Source organism: Ovis aries, chromosome 11 (genome assembly GCF_016772045.2).
Source record: "Ovis aries strain OAR_USU_Benz2616 breed Rambouillet chromosome 11, ARS-UI_Ramb_v3.0, whole genome shotgun sequence".
In the NCBI taxonomy this organism is placed as follows: domain Eukaryota; kingdom Metazoa; phylum Chordata; class Mammalia; order Artiodactyla; family Bovidae; genus Ovis; species Ovis aries.
In genome coordinates this window covers 22,214,602-22,236,118 of record NC_056064.1, presented here as the reverse complement: position 1 = coordinate 22,236,118, position 21,517 = coordinate 22,214,602, and the positions used below count along the sequence as shown (strand labels likewise).

General features: G+C 47.6%; 1 protein-coding gene across 6 annotated transcripts in view; it reads right to left on the bottom strand.

Annotated features, from left to right (window-relative positions):
- The window catches only part of RPH3AL (rabphilin 3A like (without C2 domains)), a 137,414-nt gene that overhangs the window by 98,810 nt on the left and 17,087 nt on the right, over positions 1 to 21,517 (bottom strand). For 4 of the 6 annotated variants that reach the window (XM_042255480.2, XM_042255483.2, XM_042255484.2 and 1 more), the window contains exon 1: positions 17,099 to 17,143. The exons of 1 other annotated variant lie outside the window; for it this stretch is intronic. The gene's annotated coding sequence lies outside the window, so the exon portion shown is untranslated. Of the gene's footprint in view, positions 1 to 1,219; positions 1,357 to 17,098; positions 17,144 to 21,517 lie in introns of those variants that run through there. One more of the 6 variants, XM_042255482.2, reaches the window with a different exon arrangement.

The window sequence follows — 21,517 nt, the reverse complement described above, 5'->3', positions numbered from 1 at the left end:
TTCATTAACCTGTAACTGAAATGACCTATTCATCATGAATACAGGCAACACACCACAGTCATATGGAAAGTTCCAGGGTCTTGGTCATCAGCAAAATCACAGATATTTTCATATCACAGTACAGACCTGCAGATACCTCAGTGTTATTCATGCTCATCACTACTTTAAAATTATGATAGTTATTACATTCAGATGTACATTATACTAGAGACAATAGACTAATATGTAAAAGCTAAATTTTTATGATCCTGAAATTGACATGAATATTTTTTTAACATTTAATAACCGGAATTAGAAAATAATTAACTTGAGGTAAGAAAACCGGCTTCTTATTGGTTGAAATTTTGTCAATAAAAGAAAGCTATTTCAAATAAAAAAATATTGTTACCAGTTCTTCTGATAATCGTGCCATCTCCTGACAGATTTAGCAATTAATAAAAGCAAATAAAAATATCATATGTTGTGGTGATTTTAAAAATTACAATAGTTACCAGACCTATGGCAAGGCTGTTTACTTGCAGAAAAGAGTGGCAACCCACTCCAGTATTCTTGCCTGGGAAATGCCACGGACAGAGGAGCCTGGCAGGCTACAGTCCATGGGGTTGCAAAGAGTCAGACATGACTTAGTAACTAAACAACAACAAGGCTGTTTACTTAATGATTCAAAAATAGAAGCACATAAGTTACTATATGAGAACCTTGTTTTGTTAAAAATATATATATTCTGATAATAATGTCAATACAATTGGCTTCTTCTGTAACACTGTTCGTGCACTGAGAGCCGTTATTTTGAGAAACATTCCATAGGATTCACCAGATGGTCAAAAAAGAAATCAATGGCACAAAAAGCAAAGAACAGCAGATGAAATGGAAACTTAGCTCAAAGGTTACCAGGATAAAATCAAGCCTTCAGGGTAAGCAGCTGTCTGTGGCTCGGGGGATTCTGCTCAGAAAATGCCCAAGTTGTCTGTCTCAGGTGTTACCAGGCACCTGGCTTGGGGTGCATGGGGAGGAGTGTAAATGCTATTCGTTTCATAATGCAGAAGAACAAGCCTGCTTGCATCTATTCAATTTGTGTGGAAAATCTCAGGCAAACAGAATTTCTGCAAAGGAAATCTGATTTCAGCTCACACCCAAAGGTGCTTGTTGGAAGAGCCCAAGAGAAACCTCTCCATGAGGCAGAGACGCCTCTGGAAGGAAGAGGCCCACCCCTTCTCACCCCAGCCTCAGGTGTGCCGACAGGGTGGTCCTCTGCGCACTCAGGTCCCAGGAACAGCGGCCTCTGACAGCCCTGCCAGGACCCCAGCTCTCAGGCGACTCTCCTCAGGGCTCCACCAGGTCCTTCAGTCTTCTTCCGCCCTCTTTCCCAGAGCTGGGGAAGGGACCCTGGCCCTGGCTGTTTGCTTAAAGCCAGCAGCCAAGGCAACCCCCGCTGACCCAGCTGCTATCTGTAGCCAGCTGTCCCCTCTTGTTCATGGAAACACAAATAGTTGGTTCCCTGTTCCAGCTCCAAGGTAAAGTACGCACTGCCCAGGTGCCAGCTATTAATTTCTCTGCACACTCCTTAGTTCCCCTAGTGGAGGCTAAGACTGCAAAGAAGTGGGGGTGTCCATCACGAAAGACCCTGGCAATGACTGCTGAAGACTCAAGCAAGGCGGAGGGCAGGCATCTGAGAGTGAGAAAGGGGACCACCCCCAGCAGGTGGCTAGGTTCAGAGAAGATGAGCAGGGAAAAGACCAAACAGAAGCGCTGACATTTTGCCAGTAGTTTTGGAGGTTTTAATGAGGAGCCCACAAGTCAAAATGTCCCTGCTTGTGTTCAGTCTGGCCCTGAGCTACCAAACTGGGAGGGAAAGCATAGGACTGCACAGGGCGCTGCCGACTTGCCAGGTGCTGGCCACAGGCTGGCCACGTGAAACTCATCACAGTCCCAAAGGGATGGCATATCATCATCCACTTTCAGAGAAGAGGTTTGACTGATGATTGAAAGGTGCAGCCATTCGCTCAAGGCCATGCAGCTGGCCCTGGCACTTTGTCACCCTCTCTGCCTCCAAGGAGTCCCAGCTGCAGCACGTGGCACCTAATGAAGGCAATAAGGCAGGGCACACTCTCCAAGCCTCTTCTGTGCTCTCAGCCCTTAGGAGTGTGCTAGGAGTTCATGGAAATTGAGACCTGTAGGAATTGGCCAAACAGGAGAAAGCTCGGGGTTACCTGGAGCAGAGCTGCAGGTACTGCAGAGGAGGCAGGCTGGTGTGAATTTCCTGGAGCAGGCAGCCAGCAGCTGGGGCCAGAGGTATGAGGCCCAGGAAATGGGCAGCAGGGTCTCCAGGGCTGCTATGCCCCGCCTATACCCACAGGGCAGAGTGACATGAAGCCACAGGTCTCAGACAGGACCCCTTGTTCTCTACCAATTCCACTGCCTGACCCAGGAGCTCACCCAGACCTCAGTCATCCTAGGATCCTAGGTTCCCCTGACTCCTGGCTCACCCACCTGACTCAGCCTACCCTGCCACCAGAGGGGCCCTGCAAAAGCCAGGCTCTCCTCAGACACTTGCAAATCAAGCCTATTGTCCCCACTTGGGAGTGCCAGGCCATCTATAGGCTCTATGCCACCTTGCCAAGTCTGTCTCCAGACAAACAGAAACACTTGGCATCATACCCTGTTAGATGCTTAAGCCCAGGCCTCCTCCAAACAGCCCCCTGCTGCTCCCCAATCCACATCTATTGCCCTAGCCTGAAGCACTGATTCCCTCCTTGGCATCTCCACATTTTTTACCTCTTCCCAGCACTTCACAGTTTCTGGTGGCTTGTGAAAGCTTCTGACCTCTCCTACTGTACAAAACACTCCCCAAGAGCAGGACAGACCTTGTGCCCAGATGACACTCAGAGCACGTGTGCCAGAATAGAACCGAGAGTCCACAAATAAACCCATACATCTGTGATCAGCTGATTATTTGACAGGAGTGTCAAGACCACTCAATGGGGGCAGAAGAGTCTTTTCAGTAAACTGCGATGACAATGGAACAGTCACATGAAAAAGAATGAAGGTGGGCCATTACATCATACCATTTAAAAATGTTACTCTAAATGCATCAAAGACCTAAATGCAACAGCCGAAAGTTTTAAAGCACTGAGAAGATAACAGACGGGCAAAACTTCGCGACCTTAGATTTGGCAGTGGTTTCTTAGATATTAGAATGTAAATCCAGGGACTTCTGTGGTGGTTCAAGGGCTAAGACTCCACACTCACAATACAGAGGGCCTGGGTTTGATCCCTGACCAGGGAACTAGATCCGACATGACACACTAGGTATCCCACATGCCACAACAAAGACTGAAGATCCTGCGTGCTACAGCTAAGACCCAGGACAAATAAATAAACATAAAAGAATGCAAACCCAAACCACAGTGAGACATCACTTCATACCAAAAGCATAACCAACAAAAGAAAATAAATAAATAAAGGGGATGTTACTGACATTAAAAAACTCTGTGCACCAAAGAACTAACCCTAATCCCAAATGCAATATTTTCATGGTATATTTATAGAAAAAATATTAAAAGAACAAATGCTTACCATATAAACCTTTTATTAAATTTCATAAACAGCAGAATTACTATTGCTTTCCATGTATAACCTCCCTGATTTTTATGGCTCAGGTCTACCTTGGGTGTTTGAGAGAAAAAGAAAATATGTCTATTAATAAACACTGCCTTTCAAGATTTTGAATAAAATGGGTGGCTTCAATGCCTGTACCTTGCAACCCAGGCCCACAAGCACAAGCCATCTTATTCTTATAGGTGCAAATCTTTACAGCTGAACACGTGACAATGTAATTTTGGAAGGCAAGGATGCTAAAAAAGCTCCCACCCTGGTCTTGGAACTATCTTCTCCCTCAAAAATGGGTTCACTTGTACAACAAAAGATAGGTACATTTATTGTTAAATTGTCTTACTGCACGCCAACACGAAATGGTTGCAAATGTCCATTTACAGTGAAATATATACATAAATGATTCATAAAATGTTAAAAAAGAAGGTGAAAAGGTAAGTCACAGAATGGAAAAAGATATTTGCATATCACATATCTGATAAGGATCTAGTATCCAGAACAGATAAGACCGCCTCCGACTCAACAACAAAAAGACAACTCAACAAATAAATGGGTAAAAGACTTGAATGGGGCCTCCCTGGTGGCTCAACAGTAAGGAATCTGCCTGCCAGTGCTGGAGATATGGATTTGATCCCTGGTCCAGGGAGATCCCCTGGAGAAGGAAATGGCAACCCTCTCCAGCACTCTTGCCTGGGAAACACCATGGATGAAGGAGCCTGGCTGGCTCTGTCCACGGGGTTGCAAAGTGTCAAACACGACTTAGTGACTGAACAGCAGCGAGAAAGGGTTTGAACAGACATTTCTCGAAAGGAGAAGCGCATACGCCTAAAAGCCCATGGAAAGACACTCCACGTTACCAGCCATCAGAGACAGGCAAGCCCAAACCACAGTGAGGTGCCTCTTCACGCCCATTAGGATGGCTATCATTTTAAGGACAGAAATTAATGTGTGTTAGCAAGGATGCAGAGAAATGGGAACCCTCATTCACTGCTGGCACAAATGTAAAATGGTGCCACCATAGTGGAAAACAGTTCAGTAGTTCCTCAAAAAAAATAAATACAGAATTACAATCCTAATCCAAAAGAACTGAAAATACATTTCGAAGCAAAAACAGTAGATCTTCTTCAGAGAAGATCTATTCACATCAGCTAAAAGGTAGAAACCACCCAAATGTCCATCAGCTGGTAAATGATAGGTGGTGTAACCAACAGTGGACTATTCAGTTCAGTTGCTCAGTTGTGTCTGACTCTTTGCGACCCCATGAATCGCAGCACGCCAGGCCTCCCTGTCCATCACCAACTCCCAGAGTTCACCCAGACTCCTGTGCATCGAGTCGGTGATGCCATCCAGCCATCTCATCCTCTGTCGCCCCCTTCTCCTCCTGCCCCCAATCCCTCCCAGCATCAGGGTCTTTTCCAGCGATTCAACTCTTCGCATGAGGTGGCCAAAGTATTGGAATTTCAGCCTCAGCATCATTCCCTCCAAAGAAATCCCAGGACTGGTCTCCTTTAGGATGGACTGGTTGGATCTCCTTGCAGTCCAAGGGACTCTCAAGAGTCTTCTCCAAACCACAGTTCAAAAGCATCAATTCTTTGGGGCTCAGCTTTCTTCACAGTCCAACTCTCATATCCATACATGACCACTGGAAAAACCATAGCCTTGACTAGACGGACCTTTGTTGGCAAAGTAATATCTCTGCTTTTTAAAATGCTGTCTAGGTTGGTCATAACTTTCTGGCCATAAAAAAGAACAAAGCGCTGATTCATGCAACAACATGGATGAGCCTTGAAAACATCGTGTTAAAAGAAGCCAGGCCACAAAAGACAGCATAGCATAGGACTGCTTTTATGTGAAATGTCCAGAATAGACCCATCTATAGAGACTCTAAATAGATTTAGTGGTTGTCTAGGGCTGGTGTTTCCTCAGTGGTCCAGCGGTTAAGACTCTGCACTTCCACTGCAGGGGGTGTGGGTTCGATCCCTGGTTGGGGAACAAAGATCTCACGTGCTGTGTGGCACAGCCAAAATAATAATAATAGCTGCCTAGAGCTTATGGGGGAGGAAGACAGGTAATAGTTAAAGGATATGGGGTCTCTCTTTGGGGAGATGGAAATGTTCTAAAACTGGCTGTGGTGACAGCTGCTTATATCCGTGAATATACCAAACCCCACAGAATTGTATACTTTTTATGGGTGACCTCTATGGTATATGAATTACATCTCAATAGAGCTGCTATAAAACAAAGCATGGAGTACAGTGAAGCACAAACTGGGGGGTCTGGACAGGGCAACCAGGTACACAGTCTCCAGGGGAAAACAAACTGGCCACTTACATTTTACCGCCACCCCCTGATGGCCTGGGGACAGATTAACTACAAATTAACCTCAATATGAAAACAACAGATGGTGCATTTGTGAAAACACCGTGGGAGAGGGGCAGGGAAGAGAAAGAGAGAGAAAGCAAACATGGTCAAATGCTAAGAATGACTGAATCTAAGTGGAGAGGTTTCTTTGTCCTGTTTGTCCAGCTTTTCTGTAAGGGTTGAAAACTTTCACAGTAAAACTTCCATAATGAACTCTCAACGGCTAAAGCTGGAACTGTTTTGGGTTTTTTTTTTTAAGATTTTTTTTTACTGTGGACCGTTTTTAAAGACTTTATTAAATTTGTTACAATATTGCTTCTGTTTTATGATTTGTGTTTTGGCCAGAGGCATTGGGATCTTAGCTCCCAACCAGGGACTGAACCCACACCCTCTGAATCGGAAGGCCAAGTCTTAACCACTGGACTGCCAGGGAAGTCCCAAAAGCTGGAACACTTTTTCCAACAACAAAAATAACAACAGTACTGGATTATAACCCATAAAATAAATATGATATAAAAATTGAAGAAACAAATTAATAGGGGAGGTGGACAATTCTCTCTTACAGAAGGGCTACTACTATTGCTGCTGCTGCTGAGTCGCGTCAGTCGTGTCTGACTCTGTGCGACCCCAGAGACGGCAGCCCACCAGGCTCCCCCGTCCCTGGGATTCTCCAGGCAAGAACACTGGAGTGGGTTGCCATTTCCTTCTCCAATGCATGAGAGTGAAAAGTGAAACTGAAGTCGCTCATTCGTGTCCAACTCTTCGAGACCCCATGGACTGCAGCCCACCAGGCTCCTCTGTCCATGGGATTTTCCAGGCAAGAGTACTGGAGTGGGGTGCCATTGCCTTCTGGTACTGGTTAATAAATACAGGCATACCATATTTAATTGTGCTTTGCAGATAATTGTGTTTTTTAGAAAATTGAAGGTTTGTGGCAAACCTGCACTGAGCGTGTACTGGGGTCATTTTTCTAACAGCATCTCCTCACTTTTTGAGACTGTGTTATATTTTGGTGATTCTTGCACTATTTCAAAATGTTCATTACTTTTATCATTGCTACCTGGTCTACAATCAGTGATCTTTGATGTTATTTTTGCAAAAAGATTACAACGTACTGAAGGCTCAGATGACAGTTTGCATCTTTCAGCAATAGAGTATTTTTTATTTAAGGCATGTATGTTGTCATGGGCTTCCCTAGTAGCTCAGACAGTAAAGAATCTGCCTGCAATGCAGGAGACCTGGGTTCATTCCCTGGGTTAGGAAGATCCCCTGGGGAAGAGAATGGCAACCCACTCCAGTATTCTTGCCTGGAGAATTCTGCGGACACAGGAGCCTGGTGGGCTACAGTCCAGGGGGTCACAAAGAGTCGGACAAAACTGAGTGACTTTACTCAGGTTGTTACATTGTTTTTCAGACACAATGCTATTGCACACTTTATAGCTATAGTATTATGTGAACATAACTTTTATAAGCACTGGGAAACCAAAAAATGTGTGACTCGCTTTGATAGTTGCTTTATCCCGGTGGTCTGGAACTGAACCTGAAATATATGTGTGGTCTGCCTGGTACAGAGGGAATGAAGGAAACAGGAGAATCAGCATTAAAGCACCCCAGTAATAACTGTTGCAGGCCAGATTCATGGACGGATACTAAAATTACAAAGTTAAAAAAATAGTAACTTTACAGGAGAGACACCTTGCAGATACCTTATCCAAGTCATCAAGACTAATATCACCAGTGATAAGACATAGGGACATCAAGGCCCTCCTGATACCATGTACTGAGAAAGATACATCATCATTTTGGTGGTATTCCTGCCCAAAACACATAACTGCAATGTAAACATGAGAAAATATCAGTTCAGTTCAGTTCACTCATGGAGAGATGCTCTACATAACAACTGGCCAGAACTCTTCTGAAATGTGAAGGTCATAAATGATAAGGAAAAACAGAGGACTTCCCAGGTGGTCCAGTGGCTAAGACTCCATGCTCCCAGTGCAGGGGGCCTGGGTTTGATCCCTGGTCAGGGAACTAGATTCCACATGTTACAACTAAGACCCAGTACAGCAAATATATAAAAAAATATTTAAAAAAAACAAACTGAGGAGCAGTTACATTGTTATATGAGATAGTAACAAGGCAAGCAGGGTGAGGGGTAGGCAGGAACTCTGCGAACCATTCTTTCGACATTTATGGAAACCTAAATAATTTTAAAATAAAAAGCTTTAATTTGTTTCACAATTATAAAACAACAAGTTCAGGACTTCCCTGGTGGTCCAGTGATTAAAAAATATGTGCTTCCAATGTAGGGGACATGGGTTCAATTCCTGGTCAGGGAACTAGGATCCCACATCCTGTGTGGCCAGATGTATAAAATAAAAACGAGCTTGATTAAAGGTATCTGTTATTCAGAATCATATATGCCAAGGGACATGTGACACGCTGCGGCCTCAGAGGATGCTGCCCACACCCCCTCCCAGCCCAAAGCCCACCGGGGCAGGTGAGAAGGGACTCAAGGGGTGACTGTGGGGGCCCCCACTTCCCCGTATGAGGTGTGGGCTGGAGGGAGCAGGAGTTATGGAGGAAGGGGTTAGATGTCTGCCAAGGTCTTTCTTATTTCTGAGACAAAGGATGACTCCGCAAAAGGAAAAGAAGACATAATCTAGAATTTCACACCTGTGGCCTTCTCTGTGTCAGGCAGTTTGTATGGCTTCTATTGCTTGAAACTATGGCACTTGGGGACTTCCCGGTGGCCCAGGGGTTAGGACTCAGCGCTTTTACTGCCGAGGGCCTGGGTTCAATCCCTGGTTGGGGAACTAAGAGCCTGCATGCTCCAGATCACAGCCAAAAATAAAAAATAAAAAGGAATGAAACTGTTGAACCTGTATTATTTCCATACCTTAAGACGGCATGGACTAAATACTAGATGACATTTTTAACTAAATAACTTTCCAATCTACTTAGTGCCTTGTTTTCATTACTTTTGCTTTATTCATTTTTAAACATTTTATCTTTTTAAAAATTAACTTTTATTGGAGTATAGTTGTAGTTTTGCTTTAACAGTGAGTTGAGTCATCCATGACACTTGACCTCCCCCGTTAACCTAGGGAGCATTTTGTCTTATCACCACTATTTATGTTATCAGTGTATTCTCCTCAGGGAGAATTTACAGTGTGTTCATATACCCACCAGCCAAACATGACGCTGACCTGGGGTCTGCACAAGGGAAACAAGTAAAATATTAATAGTAGAATCTAAAGCAGTGGGCATACAGGTGGACACCGCAAACTTCTTTCAACTTTGCTATATATTTTTAATTTTTCATGATAAACTGTGATTAAATAAAAGTAAAATTACAAAAGAATATTTGGGGCATGCAAACCGCAAACCAGATTCACACCCTCAGTGGGAGAATGCACCTAGGAGGCCCCTCTGCAGAAAAATACACCCACGCCTGTTCCTTCTCCCCACGGGTGTCTGCAGGTGACAGGGCTCTGTCTGGAGGAAGGAGAAGCAGTGTCGTGGCCAAGGCCAGGGGCCTGCAGATAGTCTCTACATAAATACATTCAGTCTTTGGTTTCAAACCAAGTCAGAAAGTGGGCAGCAGCCACAGGTTTTATTAGCTTCAGATGAATCTGGCAATGGGTACCCGGGCTGACCGAGCAGGCCCCAACCTGGTCACGCACCCCAGGTGGCCCGGCCAATGGCTGATGAATTCTCTTCTTCTGCCAAAACATAAAGGGCAGACTCCTTCCGAGTCTGTTCTTTGGGGCAGGTATCTGGGATCTGCCTTCTGGCTCTGTGTGAATTATTAGCTCAGTGACCTTGGCAGCTTCCTTCATCTCTCTAGGCCTTAGCTGCTTCATTGGTAAAATGAGTAGCTGCCTCCTGGCCTGTGGGGAAGAGTAAATTAGATCAGTGGTTCTGAATCAGGGTGATTTTGTTCCCCCAGGAGGTACCCGGGGGCCAGATGGATAGTGGGGAGAGGTCAGGATGCTGCTAAACACCTTACAAGGCACAGCAGAGTATCCTACCCCGCAACAACATAAAATTTGCCAGCCAAAAATGTCAAAGCGCCAATTTGAAAAACTCTGATTTAAATGGTACAGGTAACACACATAGATAGGACCCAAAATACTGTGCAGTCTCAGTGAAGGGCGGCTGCCACCACCGTCACCATCACCACCACCATCACTATCATCACAGTTATCATCACCACCATCACCAGCACCATCACACTGCCATCACCACCATCAGCACCATCACCACCATCACCACCATCACCACCATCACTATCACCATCACCAGCTACCACCATCAGTATTATTCGCCTGAAATTCCCAATACCCAGAAGAGCACAGGTAGGAAGCATCAGTGAATGCTGCTGCACTGAACTGAATAAACAGGACATGCCTTAGGGTTAAGGACATTCCAAAATGTCCCTTCAATCCCCTAAGCTCCCCTGAGGGAACTGAAGCAGGTAGTAGCTATGAGATGGGTAAGGGGAGTGAGAGGGGGGCGCCTTGGAGAAAGGGTTTGAGCAGATGATGGCAGTATCAGCCGACACCCTTGTTTAACCCTGAATGTGAGAGTTCTGCTCTGAGCATTTGACACGTATTAATTCATTTTACTCTCTCAACGGCCCAGGAGGTCAGTTACTAATAGAATAATATATTGTAATAATATTCTATTACTACTCCCCTCTATGAGCATACACGCTGAACTGCGGCTTCCCCAGTGGGAGGGAGCAGTTTTGTAGAACTCGCCCTCTGCTTGTGGTCAGTCCTGGTGCCTACCTGACTGCTCTACAAAGAACCTTAGAAGGCATGGCCCTGTCTCCCAGTAGCCTGCGTGCATGTGGATGGTTTCTGGGCCTTTCATTCAGTACTGCAGGAAATACCCAGAGGAGATCCTTTCTGGGCAGGGCAGATGCCTGGTGAGCAAAGTGTATACCAACAGGGAAGAGAAGCCAGCAAGAGGGGAAAGGGCGTGTGGCTTTCCTGAGAAGGGTAGGGCCCATGTTGGTGAGGCGGCCTCAGAAACCGATCCCAGGGCCCATCTCTAAAGGAGCCAGGAGTGGGCCAGTCTAGAGTCACTGTTGGGAGAACCCCGCCAACCTGGTCCCTTTCCTGCCTTTCTGCCTTTTCCTCACTACCACCAGCAGGATCTCCCTAACAAAACAAAACAAAACAAAACACAGGCCTAGAATCCATCCTCAGAGAAGTCAGAACAGGGAGTAGCTGGGGGTGCCAACATATATAGCCAGGCTGGAGAAACAGGAGCCCAGGGGGCATGGTGGGTGGAAGGAGTGACCAAGAAAGGTGAGCAGGATGAGTCTGGGGCCCCCACCCGGGAAGGGAGAGGAGGAGAAGGGCTGGGGTGAGAAGCGGGTACCTGCGGGGACATGGCTGGCTCCGCCCATCCCAACTGTTCCCTGTAAGTGCAAGGGGAATTCTAGTGGGTTCTGACGTCTCAAAAATGAGGGCACAAGGGAAAGCCAAAATGTCACACAGGAGAAGCAAAAGGTATTTCTGCTCATCATCTATGAGAAGACCCACCACTAATTGAGCGTTTACTATTTCTCCAGCTGGGTGCCAAGTGCTTTATAGAATCATATTCTCTATTTTTCACAGCAGGTTTCAACATCTCCATTTTACAGGTGAGCAAACTGAGGCTCAGGGAGGTACATGATGTACTCAAAGTCACACAGTGTGTAAGTGACAGGGCCCAGGATTTGAACTCCAAGCTCAATTTCTTGATCTCAAGGATATCCCAAGTTCTTAGCACTTAGCAGAAGTATGTGCGTTTTGGGGCCTTAAGACAATGAAGAATCTGCTGGCAATTCAGGAGACCTGGGTTCAATCCCTGGATTAGGAAGTTCCCCTGGAGAAGGAAATGGCAACCCACTTCTGTATTCTTGCCTGAGAAATCCCAGGGACAGAAGAGCCTGGCAGGCAACAACCCATGGGGTTGCAAAGAATCGGATATGACTGAGTGACTAACACTTTCACCTTCCTATGCCAGTCACCCTCACCCACACACACAGTCTTTCATTATCCTTTCAAGTAAGTAGGGACAATGAATAATATTCTAAATAGGGAAAATAATATTGAAAAGAAATAAGAAGGCAAACAACCCAGTTAAAAATAGGCAAGAAACCTAAACAGATACCTCACCGAGGAAGATATGCAAGATGGCAAATAAGCCATATCTATGTGATATGTCATTGAGCAATTGCAAATTAAGATAACGCGATACCACTGCACACCTATTAAATGGCCAATATTCAGCACACTGACAACACCAGATGCTGACAAGGATGCTGGGCAATAGGCACTCTCATTCATGCAAAATGGTCCAGCCACTGAAAAGCAGTATCTTACAAAACTAAACGTACTCTTATTATATGATCCAACAGTTACACTCCTTGGGGTTTACCCAAAGAATTAGAGACCTACATCTACACACATACAAATATGGCATGCTGAGGTTTATACCAGATTTATTCACTATTGCCAAAACATGAAAGCAACCAAGATGTCCTTCAGTAGGTGAATGGATAAATAAACTGTGCTATATCCAGACAATGGAATAAAACTCAGCAACAAAAGTGAAAAAAATTTAATAGATAGAAAAATAAAAAAGCTACCAAGCAACAAAAAGACATGGAGGAAGCTTAAGTGCATATTGCTAAGGGAAAGAAGCCAATCTGAAAGGTATGATGTTCTGAAAAAGATAAACTACAGTAGCAGTAAAGAGATCAGAAGTTCAGGGGAGCAAGGGAAGGATGAATGGGGGGACGCGGGATTTTTAGGATTGTGAAACTGTAATTCTGTGATGATGTGGTCACGGTGGACACGTCATTATACATTTGTCATAACTCATAGAACGTACACCAAGAGTGACCCCCTAAAGACAACTATGGGCTTTAGTTTACAATAATGTATCACTGCTGCTAAGTCACTTCAGTCGTGTCCAACTCTGTGCGAACCCATAGACGGCAGCCCACCAGGCTCCTCCGTCCCTGGGATTCTCCAGGCAAGAACACTGGAGTGGGTTGCCATTTCCTTCTCCAATGCATGAAAGTGAAAAGTCAAAGTGAAGTCACTCAGTCGTGTCCGACTCTTAGCGACCTGATGGACTGCAGCCTACCAGGCTCCTCTGTCCATGGGATTTTCCAGGCAAGAGTACTGGAGTAGGGTGCCATTGCCTTCTATCATGCGTGTATTGGTGGTTCAGTGGTAGAATTCTCCCCTGCCACTCAGGAGGCCCAGGTTTGATTCCCGGCCAATGCATTGCACCCTGTGTTTGGGGCTTCATAGGCAATTAGGACACAGCTCCTGGGCAATAATTTACGGCAGGTTGAGTTCAGAGACCTGGGGCTTCCTGGGAAGCTGTGAAAACAGCCAGGTGCGTGCTTAGATGCCCAGTTGTGTCTGACTCTTTGTGACCTCATGGACTGTAGCCCACCAGGTTCCTCTGTCCATGGGATTTTCCAGGCAAGAATACTGGAATGAGTTGCCATTCCCTTCTCCAGGGGATCTTCCCAACCCAGGGATCAAACTGGTGTTTCCTGCTTTGTAGGCGGACCCTTTACAGCCTGAGCCACAAAGGAAGCCCAACTTTGTTCTCAGGCTTTCACCTGCTGCTGCTGCTGCTAAGTCGCTTCAGTCGTGTCCGACTCTGTGTGACCCCATAGAGGGCAGCCCACCAGGCTTCCCCGTCCTTGGGATTCTCTAGGCAAGAACACTGGAGTGGGTTGCCATTTCCTTTAAGTGAGGCTAATAACAGCGGAAAGCAAACACAGATTCCGCTCCTCCTTACATGCACCTCCCCCGGCATCTAGGAAAGGGGAGTGCGGCCAGAAAAGGCCAAAGGCAGGGTCTCCAAGTTCAAGATTTCCCATTTTACACCATGTGAATTAATTCTTTTAAAATTAAAACAACCCTTCTGGACTTCCCTAGTATTCCTGTGGTTCAGAATCCACCTGTTGAGGCAGGGGACGCAGGTTCGACCCCTGGTCTGGGAAGATTCCACGAGCCGAGGCTCAACTAAGCCCGAGAGCGGCAACTAGAGCTGCACCTAGCCTCACTCTAGAGCCCAGGCTCCGCAACCAGAGAAGCTTCTGCGACGAGAAGCCCGAGCACAACAAAGACTCGGCACAGTCAAAATTAATTGAACAAACAATGCTTCTCCCCAACCCTAAGTAATACCCTCCCCCAAAATGTCTCCCGATAAAACTGATGTTCAGAACTGCAACTCTAGTTTTATATCACAACAGCATTAAGAGCGGGGAACACTCACACGCACCTTGGCTGTATCATAACTCACGCATTCCCTGAAGCCACGCTGGGGGTACCCAGCACCCCCATTTTACAGATGCACCCCAGCACACTACAGGGAGCGGCCCCACGCCAGACGGAAGCACAGACGGCGAGCTCCTTCTCCCAGGTGATATAGCTGGTGACAGTCTTACTCCCACTGACAGTCCCAGCGTGTGAGTTTGGAACCAGGCTCTGCACTGAACCTGTTGTATAATTTGGGAGTAGCCATGTTTCCCTACCCCTTGTTTCATCCTCTGTACAATGCAGATCATGACACTTTCTTTCCCTAGCGGGTCTTGTCCAGAGTGAACAGAGTAACAGTCCTGGACAGAGTGCCTGGCCCAGAGATGGCCCTCAAAGGGGAAAAAAACAAAACCTCGTTTTTAAATCAAGCCTGCTTCTGAACTCCTGGGGCTATTCTCTGAACTAGAAGAAACAAATGGAACAATTAAACAACAACAACAACGAAAATCGGTGACCCTGATGACCACAGGCTCAGCTGATGAATGAAACCTTAGCCCGTGTCTATTAGCCAGGCTGTCCTGACCAAACTGCAGGGCAGAGAACTGAGTGCTTCCTCTTTCTGCAGGAACCGGTGCTCTGACTCAGAGCAGAGCTTCCTGCAGCAGACCCACCCGCTTCCCCCAGAACATTCCACACTCAGCCAGGAGATCCCAGGAATGGGCCACTGGGCCCAGCGTGGGGAGACAGGCACCTCCCTTTCAGGCCTCCACACACAACTTCTGATCCACGCCCCTGCCTGGCTCCCACCACCTCCCCTCAGTTCAGTTCAGTCACTCAGTCATGTCCGACTCTTTGCGACCCCATGGACCGCAGCACGCCTCCCTGTCCATCACCAACTCCCAGAGCTTACTCAAACTCATGTCCAGTTGAGTCGGTGATGCCATCCATCTCATCCTCTGTCATCCCCTTCTCCTCCCACCTTCAATCATTCCCAGCTTCAGGGTCTTTTTAAATGAGTCAGTTCTTTGCATCAGGTGGCCAAAGTATTGGACTTTCAGCTTCAGCATCAGTCCTTCCAGTGAATAGTCAGGACTGATTTCCTTTAGGATGGACTGGCTGGATCTCCTTGCTGTCCAAGGAACTCTCAAGAGACCCAGAGTTGGCTCATCAACCCAGACCTGCCTCTCTCCAATGTCTCTAGGCGGCCAGCCAGCGCCAGCAGGAGATGGGCTGGTGGCTGAGCTTCTGGCCCTCAGCCATGGCTCTAGGTCGGCGTCTTACACAGTTTCCCCTTAGGCCCCTGACTGGCCATCCTGCCTCAGTCCTGGTACCCATGACAATAAATGAGTCCCTTTAAGGACAGTCATGAGCCGCCGCCCCCACTCCAGCACCTTCAATGGCTCACACTGCTCAAGTCTGGAGTCCATATCCTGGGATTCAAGATCCTCCACAATAGAGTCCAAGCCCAAACTCCAGTCCCTACGGGACTCATGTGCCCTGTGCTGGGCTCAGTAGCTCAGTCGTGTCTGATGCTCTGCCGCCCTTTCGACTGTAGCCTGCCAGGCTCCTCTATCTATGGGATTTTTCAGGCAAGAATACTGGAGTGGGTTGCCATTTCCTTCTCCATATGTTGCAACTAAAATGGGTACCAAGATGTGCACACACTGGGGGTGGGAGGGAGGCTCAGGAGGGAGGGGATATAGGTATACCTTGAGTGGATTCACGTTGCTGTACAGCAGAAACTAACAACATTATAAAGCAACTGTCCTCCAATTAAAAAATTAAATTAAAAAAAAGATTTGCACACACACATTTGCACACCTGCTAGTAAGATACACCTTCTCCCACCTCTACCTTGCTAGATCCTACCCCTCCCCGACACCAGCTGACTCTTCCAGGAGCCCTTTCCTTTCTGAGCCTCTGAATTCCTCCAGCACACTGTTCCCAAACCTCAGGCATCCCCATGCCACCTGCCATCCATACTACTCTTTACTTAATATTTCCCTCTAAGTCAACTCACTCTTTTACTTAAGTTTATTTTTAAAGCAAACTCCACCACAAAGAGAACAGCGTATCATTTGCTATAACTAGAAGGGAACTTTAAAACAAAAAGTCATGGTCTAATGCACACGAAAATAAATACCTAATCATTAAAATGTTTAAAGTGCTCATCTGCATAAAATACTTAATATTACTGTATGCGTGCGTGCTCAGTCATGACCCGACTCTTTTGCGACCCCATGGACTGTAGCCCGCAGGCTCCTCTGTCCATAGGATTTCCCCAGGCAAGAACACTGGAGTGGATTGCCATTTCCTTCTCCAGGAGATCTTCCAGACCCAGGGATCAAACCCACACCTCTTACATCTCCTGCATAGCTCTTGGTTTTCCTGGTCCTGTCTCTCAGTCATCTGGAGACTAGACACGGTCGAACCCCTCTTCCAGTGCCTTCACGTGCAATAAAAAATATTTAACAAACAGAAAGTTCCGGTTTGTTCAGTTGTAGTAATGGGGCCCTTTTCTCCCCCTGGCTCTGGGCCCATCTGCTGCTCCTCCTCCATCCACCCCTAACCTCTGCCGGCCTACAGGATGGTCCAGAAAGTGTAGCAACTGTCAAGGGGGTGCAGGGGTGCTCCTCCCTTCCCTGATCCCTGCCCCCTCTCCCTGGGAAGCCACAGGCCTTAGAGTAACCCAGAAAAAAGCAAGTCAACCATTAACACTGCTCTCCCAGCACAGACACACCCTTCCCGGGAGTTAGCAAAGTTCTAGGAAAAGCCTTTCCTCCAGAAAAAATGAAATCTTCCCATCCCCTCATTGCCAAAGATCCCAAAACACCTACCAGGAACCGAGGGGTCTTGGCCTGGGCCTGGCCCTGCTGGCGTCTAGAAGGAGGCGGCTCCCCTCTCCCCCCACCATGCGTTGTCAGGGGCGACCCTGATGAAGATCTGAATCACTGGGACTTAAGTCAATAAGTGGCAGCCGGGGAAGGCCCAGCTGGAGCCAAACCAAGGCCTGGATTCTCTGGGTGGACCGACGCCCAGCTGAAGCCAATCCATGGGTGACCAAGTTCCTCCTAATGACATTTTCTAAAGCTGAACAGAGGAAGCTGGGGGGGCTACAGTGCATGGGGTGGCAAAAGAGCTGGGCACGACTTAGCAACTAAACAACAAGAAAGCCGAACAGATGAAGGACACTTTCTCTTAGAGGGAGGCCTCTCTTGGGAACGTTTGCATTCCTTTTATTTTTTAAAGTCTCGCCACTTTTACAAGTTTTAAGGACATTGTTGTTTTCAAAAGGGCACATTTTACGGAAAGGTATTCAAACTATTCATTCCAGGCAGTGGTCATAGATGGGCGTCAGCATCTCATGACTTCCTGAAACTTCAGCTGCTGGGGGTGGGATATCCATCCAGGTGTAGCTGAGGGCCAGATAATGTGACCAATGACTGCAAAGCCACGGCCTCCCACGTGCAGCTCGAGGAGGGCAAAGGTCATGCAGGGAGGAGCTGACACCTGCCTGTAGGGCCAAGGAAGGTGACAAGGATCCCCTTGTTGACTTTTCAGAGTGCAAACAAGCTAATGACAGGAAGAAAGGTGGTGAGAAAGAAGGAAAACACCACATCTAGCAGCTAATCCCCCATGGGGAACAAAAGCAGGCGCTGCTAGGCGGGAGGGATGGACATCACCATGAAGATTCTCCAAATGCATTCCAAGGAGTCCTAGGGGATGCCCTGTGTCTCTCCGGAGCTCTGTGCCTATCCGTGGAATGATGGGGAGGTGGATGAAGGGGGCGTACTCCAACCTAGGCCAGAGCAACTCCGCTCTTGTCACGTTCCTATAACGGATTTTCAGGGAAGATAGCCTTTGAAGAAAAGATTCTGTAGCTAAAAACGTTGAGAAGTGCTAATGTGTGAGCCTGGTCGTATCACGCAAGAGAGTGCGATGCGAGTCTGAGTCTGTGGAAAGCAGCGCTAAATACCCAGGTGTGCCGGAGACCAGCTGGTCCTTCATCCCGAGTGGAAGCTCTGACTTGAGGAGAAGCGACAGAGGAGTGGACCTCCTCCACCAGGGCCAGCCTGGCCGCTCTGCCCTCCTCCTGGCAGGACCACAGGCTGGAGACTGCAGGTGACGCCACAGTCAGGCTGAGTCACATGTCCGGATAAGAGACTCAAACCTCCATAGCGATGGGGGCCAAGTGCAGACCCCAGAGCCAAGTGTGTGCACACAGGGACCAGAGGTCAAAGAGAGCTGAAACGTGGTGTCAGGGGCTGGAGGCGACCTCTGAGACAGACACGTGGAGAGAGGTTGGTTCCCACGTGCTCTCAGAAGCCCGCTGCACAGAAAGGCCGGCTGAGTTTGCAAGTCCAGGATGGAACAGACCCCAGGAAGGGAACAGCCTGAGCGTACATCTCCACTTAGGAGTAAAAAGTGCAGATGGCACCCTAAAAGCTGCCTTCAGGTGGCTGTGTGCCCACGTGCCAAGGCCTCTGCTGGCCTTCCACGGGACATGTTACACATTCTGTCCTCCCAGCAGTCCTCTCTGCGAAGGACTCCTCCTCAGTGCCAAGGAAATCGTGCCCAGTCCATCTGGGAGGGAGAAATGGTCCCTCCCTCCTCTTCCTCAGGGTGAAAGTGGGCTTGATGACTAGAACATTCCTACCCCCAGGGCACAGTCACGGGGTCAGGGCTGGCAGGTGACCTAGGCCCAGCCATACAGAGTCTTCCCTGAGCTCTCACCAGAGTTACTGAGAAATACTCTTTCCCTGTGAGAGCAAGCTGTGAGAATGATGCTGGCCTGGGACAGCCAATGTTATCTTGCAGCCACTTGGAAACATCCTGAGAATAAAGCCAAGCACAGCCGAGAGATGGAGGTAGATAATCCTGATGGTGTTAGCAACTGCTGGATCCAGCCATGCCTGAATCAGTCCTTTGATCCCCAACTTGCCAGGTCCACCAAGTCCCCTTTTAAGTGAAACTAGTCTGAGTTGGGTCTTTGCCATTTGCAATCAGGAATCCTGAGTAAGTCACTTACCCAGGAGCAGGAAGGAGCGAGAATGTACTGCATGTACTAAGCAAACACACTCAGCACCCATCATCACCTTGATGGATCCCACTAACTGACATCTGGACGTAGTTTACGGCAAACACACCTCCAATGGACAACAAGACACGGTGTCCACTCCTGCACAGATGCTTGCCACAACTTCCTGCGGCTCTCCATTCAGAACTGCTCAGTGACTCCCGATACCACCACCGCCCCCAGAGCTGGAATAGCACACGGTTTCATCCTATATGCCAGCTGCACATCACCGGTAACGGCTGCCTGGAACACCATGCGTGAAGGACTACAAGGCTCTCTCTGGCCTCAGTGGGAAAGGGTGGTGATTGAATGGTGGTGTCTGGCACGACAGGAGGAACAGAGGGTATCAGTACTTGTGCCACGCATTTCCCTTGCCCCTCAGGAGCGCGCAGATGACCACCCAGGCAAGAAATTTCCTCCACATCCAACTGCCTGGCAAAGCCCTCAGCATCTGGTCTCCTGCTCCTTATGGACCCCATGAACCGTGTAAATAATACAATTTTCCCCCTTTCTTTGATCGCTCATTAGCTCAGAGTTAAATCTGTGGTTCAACCATAGTAAACCATGCACAGCTCAATGGCCTGAATATATAGCCTAACTCTCGCCCCGGTTGTGACCTTCCAGTAAATTTAGGTTTCTCCTGACCTTATTTTTATGGGTTCCTATTAATTAATTACATGGGCTTCCCAGGTGACACAGTGGTAAAGAATCCACCTGCCAATGCAGGATATGCAAGAGACATGGGTATGATCCCTGGGTCGGGAAGATCCCCTGGAGGAGGGCATGGCAACCACTCCAGTATTCTTGCCTGGAGAATCCCATGGACAGAGGAACCTGGTGGGGTTAGTTAGAATCCAGGGGCTCACAAAAGAGTAAGACACAACTTAGCAACTAAACAACAACAAAAACACATATACAAACAAATATTTTAAAAATCCACACATAGCTCTGGCATTAAGTATCTACTTTAGCTTTTTATCATAAATATACATTTCTCTAGTTTCTTATATATTCAAGGTATATAGAGAAATATATGTTCTTGTTAGACTCTCAATTCCTTTATAGAAAAAGATGGAGGCGTAAATGGAGAGATGGATGGATGACAGACAGGAAAACCAGGAAGAATAAGCCACTGTCTGTGCCTGAGAGAAGTGAGAAGATCGTTCCACTCTGTGGTGAACAGAGTCCAGGATCTAAGATTGGAAGACAGGCTTTCAATCCCAGCTCTGACCAGCTGTGTGGCTGTGACGGGGACAGATTCCTCACACGTCCACTTCATCCCATGCCCGGCCAGCCTGAAGGTTTATCAGCTATTACATGCATATAAAACAATCTGCCCTACTTCCCTCACTAGATTATAACAGAAATTAAATATGGAGGTTCATGACTGCTAATCAGAGGTAAGGCACCAGCCGTGTGCATGCCGCCAGCATCATTATCAGCATCGGAAACAACGCGCCAGGCAGTCAGCGCACAGCCATAAGTCAGAAGAGGGCCAGCCGCACAGCTCCTAGAAGTGCTGCAAGGAATTCAAAGAGAAATGAGCCGTTGGAACCCACATCTGCAGGCAGGATCCTTCCCTGCCTCCCACTCTGATGTCTGAGAGAGCTCCCGAGTAAAGGACTTCAATTCCCTGCTCCTCACAGCAAGAGAAAAAAGCCCCATCCAGGATCAACCCCCTTCTTAGCCCTGGAAATGGGCCCAGGCATGAAGGGCTCCCAGTGCCCCCCTCCCTCTTGTGACCACAGCATCCCTGGCACAAAGGGCAGACGGCATAGCACACATCACCTGCAGGCCTCCTGAAAGCAGTGAGCTGAGGCTGGAAGCCGTGGGGTTGGGGGCGTGATTGGCAGCTGACCCTCACACCTGCCTCCTGCCGGACCTCACCGTTTCCTGTCCCCTCCTGTCCCCAATCAGAGGCCAATTTACTCCACAATCACCAGGGTTTCCAGGCACCTGAATCAGCACCGCTGAGTTTCAAACAGCAGGTGAAAGTGAGACAATGATAATAACTGGGTTCCTTTTCAACAAGCTTTTCAGCAGGGCGTGAGCTAGACCTTGCTTTTCTGGGGAAGTGGACAGAATTCACAAAGGCAGGAAGACTAATTCTAAATTCTGGAATGTTCCCTGCCTGGTGAAGAATTGAAAGTGAAGGCCCAGGGGGAGGGGAGGTGGACAG